This window comes from Scomber scombrus, chromosome 9, assembly GCF_963691925.1.
Source record: "Scomber scombrus chromosome 9, fScoSco1.1, whole genome shotgun sequence".
NCBI classification, from domain to species: domain Eukaryota; kingdom Metazoa; phylum Chordata; class Actinopteri; order Scombriformes; family Scombridae; genus Scomber; species Scomber scombrus.
In genome coordinates, this window is record NC_084978.1 from 29,453,811 (window position 1) to 29,463,734 (window position 9,924).

The following is a 9,924-nucleotide window of genomic DNA, read 5'->3' on the forward strand; positions in this document are numbered from 1 at the left end:
ACACACAACACTACTAGAGAGTAGAGCCACTCGCCCAGCTACAACACATGAAACCACACATTGACTCTCTCAAATGGGCATAAAGCTTAGTTTATACTCATGGGCCTCCGCACATGGTGTGCGAGCTACGAGCATGCTCAATGTGTTGTTCATAGACTTATTCTCCAAAATGCCAGAGAGCATAAAAACAATATATTCTGTGAAAGAGCAAGAAGTCAGAGAGTGATCTTTTTTTAAATTCAGTTCCAGTCTTTGTTTATTTAGTTCTCAAGTTATTTTTCTGTTTTGTTGTGTGGTCACTTTCTGACAGAAAATAAAAGACCACACATCTGCTATAAAGACACATGAAATGACCTACAATACAGGGAGCAGAGGTAAAAGAAAGTGGCGCTTTTCCACTATAGTTCTAGTTATAGTTCAGTTCTAGCACTTCTCGGGTCGACTCGGTTTGGTGCCAGGAACAACCTTTTCCATTACTATAGAACCTACTCAGCGTGGGCGGGCTCGTCATAGTACAGCTGCGCGAAACTGCTGTGACTTCGTTTTATATGCGACACAAACACATAAACAACGGAGGACATGGAGGTGATGGTGTACTTTCCGCGGTATGTGGCTTTTTGTCACACACAAAACAAGAAAAATGAGCCGTATGGCTGTAACGCTGCTGCCGGTATTTAAAAATGCCGGGTTTGATTCTTGTGTCGGATGTCTTGCTCATGACTCTTCCAGTGACGACATTCTCTGACCAATCAGTAGCCGGCAGTCTGTTGATGTCACATTAAGTATCGGCTCGTCTCGCTTGGAACCTCGCCAGAGCAGGTACTAAAAAAGTACCAGGTACCAGGTACTATCCCTAATGGAAAAGCAAAAAAAACCGAGTAGAGTCGAGTCGATTCGAGCCGAGTAGTGCTAGAACTGCATAGTGGAAAAGCCTCACTAGTAACACCAGTAAACACTGACATACCACCAAACATTGCGTCTGTGTACTGTTATTAATCACATCTGTCTTTCAATGTGTGATGAACTGGTACAGCCATCCCAGCTCCAGTAGGACCACTTGTGTAGTGCACACCTAGTTACAAAAATTCAGAGCTGCATGACCAAGCTCACTTACAGAGTCTTGGCACTCGATGTGAAAATGACATAATTTCTGGTGTGTGCACCCTCCAGCATTAATCCAGCTTAACCCACTGGCCTCCGTGATTTCAAGCAGAAAGAAAGAGGCAGACACAGAGGATTGACCCCCATAGGATGTGGACCGAAACACCTGCATCTATTGCTTTCTGTTTCGGCCTGCTCACTGGAGACACTTGGTGTTGATGCATGTGAAATCTTCTGAAAAGCAGCATCGCATTTACTCCTGTTATCCATGTCTGTACCAACACATCCTTGTTACCATGAGGTCTGGCTGTGGATCAGGAGGTAGAGTGGGTCATCCACTAATTGGAACACTGGCGGATTGATTCCCGGCTCCTTCAGTCCACTAGTGATGTGTCCTTGGGCAAGATACTGGACCCCAGATTGCTCCTGATGGCTGCGCCAATGGTGTATGAATGTGTAAGTGAATGTTAGTTTCCTCCTGATGAGCATGTTGGCACCCTGTGTGGTAGCTCCTGTCATCAATGTATGAATGTGTGTGAATGGGTGAATGTGATATAAGTACTATATAAGTACAATCCATTTACCATTTCCCTGTACGATGGAGCCATTGTATGCTCTTAGAGAAATGATTAGGACTTTTAATGGGATCACAGGGTTTAAGGTATCAGGGACTGGTGTCAGAGGGGTTGGCTAATAAATTATGTTTGAATTGCAAAAACTGAAATTCATTCAAACAATATTCCATACAATAAAAAAAAAATGCTGCATATATCTTTGGTCAATTATTTGTCACAATACCATGACCTCTAAAGCTGGAACTTCCCCACTTGGATTATTGCAGGTCTGTAAAGCACTGTAAGGGGAATCCTCATGTTCCACATCATTTACGTGATTTACTGCAAGAGCAGCAGAGAGGCCACTGTGGTTGCACCATTACACTCATAGAAAGATGAGGAGTATGATAAGCAGCATTTCTTCATTTCTTCACTCATCTCAACTTTGGTACTTTAAGATAACGTTAAAACCAGAAAAAAAACGTGATTCAATCTAATCATTGAATATGCTGTGTAATGTGTGTATATTCACAGAGGAATTAAAGTGAAATGCTCATACTGTACTTTCATGTATTTTGAAAGACAGAGAAAGAAGACAAAGTAGCATAAAGAGAGATATTGAGTGAACTGTGGAGGTGCAGAGGAACACTGGAAATATATTTCCTTTCATAAGCAGACAGTTTGGTGGAAAATTGTGTGCTGTTGCGTTTCAGACATATTTGTGAGAGCAGAGAGATAAGACAAGCCAGCCACTTCTATCTCCCTATCTCAACCATCATGTCGTTGCAGTTCACACAAATCCCTTTGCACCTTTAAATTAGTCAGTCTTTCAGATCTGAGAAATAAAGGACTTTCTCAATTTTCAGATTGACTGACAGGTTTTTTTTTTCTTCTTTTTTTTAAAGATATGCGGTGAGTTCTCAAAATATTCCAACATTCGCTCGACTCACGGACCAAATCATACCTAAAGTAAGATAAATAAATAAATCAGATGGAGAAAGATGAGATTTGACATTTTGTGTGCAACCACAAATGCTTTTAACTTGTAAAAGTACAAATAAAATCACACATAATCACACCGTTTACACTTGAATGTAATACCAGATGAATAAATAATAAAAAAAATCTGTATTTCAAATGACAATTGTCCTGATTCCACACTGTACTGTATACTAATGCTATACATTAAAAAAAATACATATAAAAATGTTGAGGGAGCAGGTCAAAGGATATTTAAATTGCAACTTTAAATTTACTGCCACTTTCACCTTTGGGAGGGTAACTAAAAGAAAAGAAAGTGTTCAAATGTTAGTCATACTTGTTTCTGTAATTCATAATTTCCTGAAAATTTACATTTTTTCAGCTGTGAGCAGCTCCTGCTTGTGTATAGGAAAAGTTTGTTTCATACTATATAACGACATTCTTATAATAATTTTTAATAGTGATAAAATAATAATCTCAAGGTTCACTTACCTCTTTTTAGAGTGAATGGAACAGCAAAAGGTGTAATCACATGACCTAAGCACTGAACTTGGGTCACGTGATAACCGGTGGGCATATATGGAAGAGAGATCATGCAGCTGGAATGTTCTTTAAACAAGTTATAACTTGAGGCTGAAGCCACGTTAAAGTGCAATCAAAGCCACTGATAACTACTAGATGATCCAACTGATCCAACTGTCTAGAAAGTCATAATGGTCTCAATCTCGACATTTAGGCCCTCTAATAAGTGAGCTGGTGATTATTTTGGAAATTATTGCTCCATTAATAAGATTTGAAGACTTATAAAAGCTTTGATGTCTGAGGTGTGGATGTTGATTGATAGGTGTGATTGAGTCACACTGAGTTTGACATTTTGAGCTTCTATGTAAAGAATAAACAAGACCTTTGCAGGATGCTGTGACGCAAATTTTCGGTAAGCACTCCTTATTGAGAAGCTCCCGGCTCCAATTGGAAAAGATGGTGCTGTCTGTAAACTGTAACTCTGAGCTTCAAACTGGTTCCAATGCAAATCAATGGGTCATTCTTTATATATCTATGTCGTTACATACAATCTGTTTTATGGGCTACAGACTGGTTCTTAAAATGTGTCATTTGGGCATGTCTGAGATCAGAAGTCTTCCTCAGAGGCATTCACAGTATTACTCTCATTTGCACATACAAAAGGTTTGTCGAATGAAAAAAAAAATCAAATCAAATCCTGCCTACTCTCTCACCTCTGCATTCCGACAAGACCCTGTGTAAAGTGGGCAAGACTGTAAGATTGTTGGTTTTGAAGAAGTGTGTGTGTGTGTGTGTGTGTGTGATGGTGGCAGGGGATTACAAACTTACAGGTTCTTTAGGTGTCACACATATAGTTGTACAGTGACATTCAGTCTCTGAGACCTGAGACGTACCTAAGCACTGAGTCACTGTACCGCCCACCTTCCTGGCTTCACCCTGTATCTGTCCAAAGATGGTTTCTGGCCTCTTTGGTTCACCTCCCTGCATCAAATTATTATGATTGTTTTATGGTTATGGTGTTTGCAGTGTTCAGAGGGTTGCTGACTAATGCCAGTAATCCAAATGTTATTTGTTCGGGTGATTTTGGATTTATTACAGAGGACAGTGGTGTCAGACAAACCAAAGCAGCAGATTACAATACACTATAATAAATGGACTCCTTTATGTGGTGATATACTGTGTCCTTATCCAGCCCCAATCTGATCCGTTCTGTAATTATGTGACTTACTGTGACTGTTGGCTATTAAAATATACGACCTGCCACAAACAGACTCTCCCTCTCTGGCTCTATCTGTTTTTTAACAGTTTTGTGGGTTTAAGTGAAGGACCCTCAGAGGACCAGCTGAGACAGAAAGAACAATGCAGGCTGCTAAAACCGTATGTGGCAAAGCACCTTGAGCCATACACAGTCTAGGTTTAGAAAAATGGACACATAGTCACCCACAAATAGATTTCATTAGATTTCCTTTTTTTTTTGCAGAGACACACTTAAAGGTTAACTTTAGCCACAGTAAATATCGAATGATCTTTTTTCACTGATCTGCCCTGCTTCACATAGGAGTCAAACTAATGGTGACCACTAACCAACTTCAATAGCTTTGATCAATCTCTTGCTCAAAAGCACCTCAGTAGTAGCTGATAATTAGTATTCTTTCACTTTAGCTACCTACATTTTCCAAGTGGTCCAAGGTTTAACTAAATATATCAATGAGTAGATTCACTCAGTGCTATTTATAGCTCTAGACAGCAGAAGAGGTGGTTCTATGGACTGAGGGGGAGGGAAAGAGAAGTCTGGCTCCGACAGCTCAGTTAGGATGGTCATTACAAACCAGATGAACAAATTCATCTGTACAGTATGGACGGGAGAGTCACCAGTGGCCATGGGCCTTAGGACTTTGAAATGATTTGCAGAAATCCCAGGAGATTAACAGGAAGTTCACTTCTTTTTGCAAAATCTTCAAAACCTGTGATTGAATCTTCAAGAGGGTTCCTGGAGACTTTCATTCCTTTTGTTGTTTTGTCCAACTTACCGCCGACAGTCATCAAGGTGCAAGGCTTATGAAGGATTATCAGCTACATAAAGAAAGGCTGGGATTGTGGAAGTTTGAGAACCTTTGGGATCAACAGACCAGAAAAGGTGAAGTGAAAGGAGACACTGCTTTGGAATTGCAAATCCAACAAGGAAACTACTTTTTATAGGCTAAAAACAATTCATGTGACACACCCCAAGATATATAGGGGGAATTGCAAAAAGGACCTAATCGTAGAATCTAACAGTCGACCGATTTATAAAGGCCAAGAAAGGATTGCTCATGGGTCTTTGCACAAGTAAATCCACTGTTACCTTGGATCCCAGTGCTCATACCCTTCGTGCAGGCCAAGCAAACTGGGCAGTGGGGGAAGGAGTCAGCCCTGAAGGGACCCCCATTTTGGATGAGGGTATCCTGATGGTCCAGCCTGTCAAAAGCAAAGCTGAGGGGGGAGGAGGAGGAGGAAGCAGATTAAAGAGTGGTTCAGTTGACCACCCCGCTGTCAACCAAATCGCAAAAGGCTACCTGGAGCTGGGAGGTAAGGTTGGAGGAAACATGGAGGCACAGACATCACGGGAGGGTGAGGAGGAAGATGAGGATGAGGAGGGTGATGAGGTGGAGGAGCTGATCAACTTCTCTGAAAGCGAAGTGAGTTTGAGGAGTGAGTTCCTGGAATAGAGAATAAGAAGAATATGGGACGGACAGATGGACAGAAGACAAATGTGTTGTTTTTATGTTGATATTTCAATTGCTGAATGAAATGAAATAAATGACTCATTCTGCGTCAAAGCTGATGGTGCTCATGATTCACAATAAATGATATGTGATCACTACTAATCAACATCGTCCTTCCTTAAAACTTCATTTGTAACAGAATTGTAACCGTGATCTTCTGGACTTACTGTTAGATACCTAAAGACCAGGTCTAAATTTTTAATTTGGGGCTGTACTGAGTATATTTACATGATTCACAGTTCAAAAAATGCTTACAAATCTTATACCGACCATTTATGCAGTCCCTCAATGCAACCAGAGAATACTAACTGAGCCTGTTTGCAGTTCAATGTGTTCTGTCAATAGTTCTCACAGGTTCTGGCAGCTGAAATAAATATGAACAAACAGTAGTAGTAAGATTTATTGTTCCTTGGTTAACATGGAAACTTCTTAGATACATCTGTACATATTCAAACCTGAATCTCATCTGAAATATGTGGGTGGACAATGCAAACAACCTTTGAACCTTAACCGCCTGCACCCACACATGGCATCTTTAAGGCGGAGAAATAGAAAGTAAGACATTATTGTTTAATAGCAGCCAGCCAGTGGTTTACCATAAACAGCTAAATTAGTGCATGCCACTGTACGCAACATTACAGATTTACAAGAAGGCATGTCACCAATCTGGTGATCTGGATTATTCTGTCAACAGAACTGAAAAAGACAAAGCAGATATCAACCCTGCGTCATCTCTTGATAGAACTGCAAACAAGGCAACTCCCAGTAGATCAAAGTAATGGAAAGGTTGGTGGGATATGTTATTATTGAATTTTCTCTAGTATCTATACTTGCTACCCAACCTCTCACATGTGAACAAACCTATATGCTAAGGAAACATACATACAAAGAGAAGTACGATTGCTACTACCTTGATGTTACAGTCAGGCATACTCACAGAGCCCTCTACTTGACATAGTTTTAGATCCATTTTCAACACAGGCATAAACTTGTACTGCTAAGGAATAAACAAAGCACGTAACAGAAAACTGACTAAAAAAGGCAAACATCCTAGCATTAGTCAGCAACGTGAAGTATAACCCATATGTGCATTGGTTTCACTGGTTGCAGACCATTTTCGATTAAATTAGAGGAGATCCTGCCCTGTTCAGCTTCAGTGAGGTAGAAAAAATGTACAAGCTTCTTGAGGAAAGTCTGGATTCAGGTGTGAAGAATAACCAGACAGCAAGGCCTCTGCATGTTTTCTGTCAGGAAATGCAACGAGGGAGGCAAAACTTGTTTCTGACCTGAGGGTAGACTTCTGACCTTTGTCTGAGACCCAAGACCCCCAAGCTTTTCAATTATAATTATATTCAATTACATATTACAAAGTGCAGTGGTCCTACTGATACTGTATCAGGCTCATCTGATTCATCTGTGATTGGGATTCTACCTACATGGAGTGATTCAAGAAGGTAAACTGTCCTATAAATCTGAATATCACTTTTTACGTTTGAGACTAAGACCTCTTGTTGATTCATCGTAACACTTTTGCCAATTGCTGAATGGATGCTTAGCAAAAAGCATAAAGCACCTGCATCAGGTCAAAAAACTATCCAAACTCCTGGTAATTATTATCAGTTGTGTTCATTCCTACCAAATTCAGAGTGTGCTGCCCATGGGAGATAATGTTTAACGGGATTTTCCCTTAAAAGAAGTGCTTGAAGGCTGTTATACCTTTCTGACATATTACTTGCATTGTAGTATATCTCACCATGACAAATTAATACTGAGATCTTCCTATGATGTAGTGTCTTTGACTCTCTGGCCCATCATTTCCATGAGCTTGTTGCAGAATCCAAGAGGACAGATATGATGTACTACCTTTTTTCTTTTTGCCTGTGCATCTGAATTTGCTCTGCCAGTAAAGCAACACATGTATTTAATGGTAGTTGTCAATTTGCGCTGACCCAAGAAGCTCGTTGTCACCCTTGAAATCCCCCTCTTAGATAAAAACTTGGTCACAGAAGCTACATTTTTTAGTAAATCCCTATTTATATATATTTCACAGTCCATCTGGCAAGTCAGTTCACAATTTATCTATCATTACTGACATTACTCAAGCAATTTTCACCTGGGATTTCACCAGTGGTGTCCCCAACTGTTAGGGGACAACTGAGGTACTGCTTGTCATGATAAGCTTCAACATCAGTGTTCTTCACACTCATCAGTTCAACTCATCCTGCTCTTCTATTGGACACATAGAGATGAAACTAACACTGATCTTGTCTTTTGTCCTCAAATGTCAAAGCATTGCATTATTACTTCATAATTTAGTAATAACATCATGTTTGCTGGAAGCAGAGGTAAACCTCAGTTCTGATAGGCCTCTTTGGAAGTAACTCTGGAGTAGTGTAATATCAGAACCTGGTTAGTGCTATCACTGCACACCAAGACGGTCCTATGTGTAGTTTGGATGTTTTCACTGTGACTGCGCAGGTTTCCTCCAGGTACTTCGCTTCCTACCGGTTAGGCAAATTGGAAGCTCTACATTGCTCATAGGTATGAATGATTGTGTTTGTCTGTGTGTGATAGACTGGTTGACATGTTGTACTCTACCATTAACCCATGGCATTCTTGGAAAGGCACTTTGATTCAACCACCTCTAACATGGCAACTTTTATTCATTTAGGGTTGCGTGAGACTGTATGGTATATATCAATATCAAAATAATAATGTGAATATTTTTCGCATTCAAACATATTCAAAATCACATAAAACAATAGAATAATACAAATGATCGTCAACGCCTTCCAATGTTATGAGGTACATCAGACAATTTGTTCCGACTTGTAAAATTTCGTGAGTTGATAAAAAAACTAAAACATTTTCTCTGTCAATTTACAGATATTTAATCTAATAGATTTAGATTAATCTAGTAGATTTAAATCCACATTGTATGTGATTAGGGCACAGTGTGTACTGGCTCAGATAAATAGGTGATTCTTACCAATCCTAGTATTTGAATGGGATGATATGCAAATGCAAATGTGTAGACCTGTACAATAATGACAGCAACATCTATACAATGTAATGTAGTCTTAATTAAGCTTTTCATGTTCAGTTTCTTATTAAACATGTAATATGTCATACAGGGGATTTACTAATTAACCTAAAAATTGGAGACACCACAAACTGCTCTTTTTTTTTTTCTTTAGTCACAATCACAATCTCATGAGGACATCATTACACATTCTCATCTGGAAGTTTCAGTTGACTAGTAGTCTGGTCTGTACCGAGCTCCTGTGCCGAAAAAGAGCCTTTAAGCGCCCCCACTGAGTCCACTGACAGGTCTCAGATGTGGCAGGGTGGTTTTAGTTGCTAAGAAAACCACTATAGATATTGATCTGTTGCATCACTATCATTTTCTGAGCCTTCCATTGACCACAGCAATCAATGCTCGCTTGTAAACGCTATGTGGGGAAAACTTTGTTTATATATGTGGAAATTTGTAAGATTCACTGTTTTTGTCAATAATATTATCTGCATTAGAAAAAAAGTGACCTTTTGAGTTTTAGTCTTGTTATTTGTTTCACATAGCAGCTAGTACAACTTGAAGGGAAAAATATGTTTCCATACATCAGCTTTTTTTTTCATCTCAATGAACAAAGATTACAGCGGAAAAAAAGAAGAACATTTATTTGTTTCATTTATTAATGGAAACCATAGCGTCACCCACAGTGCAATCAGTAAGCCATCCCGCAAAATGGAATGGAATAATTGAAACACGTCAAACATGTTCACACACAGTTCCAGTCACATAGACCACATGGCATATCTATTATCACACAAAACAAATACGCGGATTTGGGGGGGGGTTAGGGTTAGGGTTAGGGTTAGGGTTGAAGCCCTAACATCACAGTGCAAATGCACTTCATTACATACATACAAGTGAATGCATCGACACTTGTCTTTGGTATGTTATGTGTTCAGCTACCCTCAGTTCACTACAGAATTGGCCT